Genomic DNA, 2,932 nt, shown 5'->3' on the forward strand with positions numbered 1-2,932 from the left:
CCCAATCGCCGATTCCCTCGCAGTTATCTACCTTCTAGTGAGTCCAGGGTGTTTTCGTTTGGGTTAAAACTTGTAGTAATTGAGTCTATAGTCCGTTTTCAGTCCTCAATTCCTATGCTGGCTTGGACGCGGTGATCTCGGCGTCTTTACTCTGCCGCCATCTTCCGGAAGTCCAAGGTCTCTAATTTTTAAGTAAGTAGAATTAAATTTTTACCCCGTACATTTATTATTTAACAGATGAGTTTTACCTGCATTTTATCCCAGTATACATATGCTTCTTATTTGGTCTCAGTAAATTTGTGTGCCAGAGAGTCCGTGCAGCTGAGGACACATTGCATCTCATATACGGAGTCAGAGTTGGAGTGAACAGAGTGATTCTGTGCGTGCTGTAGATTACAGCCTACAAACTGCATCAGCCAAGGAGTAATTTACTCAAGGCTAGGGACACACAGAGGACTTTCCCCTCACTGATACCCTTTTAGATTACACCTACTGTCACTCATGAGACCTGAGGAATTCCAGCAGGGGGTGTCTTGTCTAAATACCTGCACACTGTCTCTCCATTTGTGGTTAACAGGACCTCAGGTTACTGGTACGGGACAGTTGCTAAGCTTCTGATGATGCCGAGTGTTTGATAATATGACCTGTTGCGACCGCTTCCCTGTGAACTTTGCAGTGAGAACAGACTCAGAAGCCCGGGCCATTCCTGGCAACAAGTCCACTCATTTCTGCCATCTGTTACTTGGGGTCTCACAGTCCTTAAAGTGTAAAAAGTTAGCTTACATTCCAAGTGCCTGTTCTAAGAAATAGAACCCTACTTGGACTGCTTGGGGGAGCTTTTCCACTGCTGCATGTTTCCGAAGAGCCATTACCAGTTTCCTGAGGATAAACATCTCTGTGTGTGCTAAATGCCATAGGATCTGTCTGTGGGTGCGAGAAAGGCAGAAGTGGTGGAGACTGAGGGTACCAAGGTGCCTCTTGCCCTTCACCAAGACTTTTCAGCCATCTGCAAAGCATTGATGCTTCTGCCACAGGCTCTCATCTGAGGGGCACCAGGAGGAGCAGCTGGGCTGTCAGGCCTCAGGCATCTGATCCCTGGGTGGTTTTTGTTCAGGACAGTGTCACTGTGGACATGTAACCATAACTATGCTGACAGTAGTAAGTGGCGGCATCCTCAGGCTCCAGGCTGCTGATGGTGAGCGTGAAGTCTGTCCCGGACCCGCTGCCACTGAAGCGGGCTGGGATGCCATTGGGCCTGCTGGATGCATCATAGATGAGGAGCCTGGGAGCCTGCCCAGGTTTCTGCTGGTACCAGTGTAAGTAGTTGTTAATACTCTGACTGGCCCTGCAGGAGATCGTGGCCTTTTCTTTTGGAGACAATAATAGGAAAGCTGGAGACTGTGTCAGTACATTATCTCCAGTGGTGCCTGAAATTGTAAAAAAACATATGTCACCTTGTAATCTCTGTCCTCACCACTGTCTTCCTAGCACAGCCAGGAAGGCTGATCAGCAGTGATATCTCCTTATTGTCTTGCAGAGTAAATAGCCAGGTCCCGGGAATCCACCACCCAAAGTGTCCTCTTAGGGCAGCACCCTCCCGGGTCCCTCACCTGGGAGCCAGAACAGCAGGAGGCAGAGAAGCTGCACTGGGGCTTCCATGGTGCCTGTGTCCTGGCTGAGGCAGCTCTTGCCCAGAGCCTGCCCAGCCTGATATGGGCCCTGGGCAGCAGGAGGCTGGGGGCATGCAAAGCAGGGGTGGGCACCCTGGCCTGCAGCTGCAGACACCAGGGGCCTCATGTTCTCTGCACTTGAGCAGCCACCCACACGTTGCAACCCAGTCACACAGGGGGTGTCTGGTCAAGGCCTGAACAAACAAAAGCCTTTCGTCCCATTGCTCACTTTGTGTCCAATTCATGCACATCTACCTTGATGCAAGACTACATGGGTTTGATTGAAGAGTTTATCAGCAATGATCTACCTGACATCCCTTTCTCTGCTCATCAGTGACCTTTCCTGAGGGTCCTCAACTTGCCTCATCCTTTTGGGGATCCATAAAGAAAACAATGAGTTAGGTCCAGCAGGGACTGTGCAGCGACAGTCTCCATTGTCTGGATGGCAGGTCCCAGCTCTGATGTCCAGTGTAGTGACACCAGCACTGGGAAGGCAAGGGGTTGCTCAGAATCCCGGGGTCCACCACTCAGGGGATCCTGCTGTCTCCACACCTCTGTGCAGAATGGGGTTCATCCCAGCAGGGCTCCCGGTTCTCAATTTGGAGTTCATCAGATAGTAAATCTGGCTGTGTTTCTTCAACAAATGAACTTAAGTAAAAATTTTCTGAAAGGACTTTACTGTCAAAGACAGTATTTGTAGCTAAAGAGGCCCTTCCTTAATAATTTAGCTTCTTATGTGGAATCAAACCAAATGCCCAAAACTAGATGACTGGAACAGATGTGGTGGTATATATAGCAATGGAATATTACTCAGCATTCAAAAATGATAAACTCATGCCTGTTGGGGCAACATGGAGGGAGCTGGAGGGTCATGCTTAGGGAAATAAACCATAAAGAAGGAGAAAAATACTGAATGGTTTCACTCACAGCTGAATGGTTTCTCTCACAGCACAAAACAGTCATTGTAATAAATTAAAAATTAAAATCAACAAAGAACTATAAACCAGAGACATTCTTTAGGGACAGAGAGCTGAGGAAGAGTAACACTGGGGTGGGAAGAGCACTCGGGACTCTGTGATGGCTCATGGTGAAGTGGGGGTGGGAGGTCCACCGTGGTCACAAGCAAGATGAAGAATCTTACATTATTAAAATATGAAGAATGGCCCTTCCTGGTGGCGCAGCGGGTTAAAGCACAGCACTGAGAATCTAAAGCCGCTTCCGCATGAGTTCGATCCCCGCTTGCCCCGGAGGTGACCACATGG

This window comes from Condylura cristata, unplaced genomic scaffold (genome assembly GCF_000260355.1).
Source record: "Condylura cristata isolate star-nosed mole 26May11 unplaced genomic scaffold, ConCri1.0 scaffold00089, whole genome shotgun sequence".
NCBI lineage: Eukaryota > Metazoa > Chordata > Mammalia > Eulipotyphla > Talpidae > Condylura > Condylura cristata.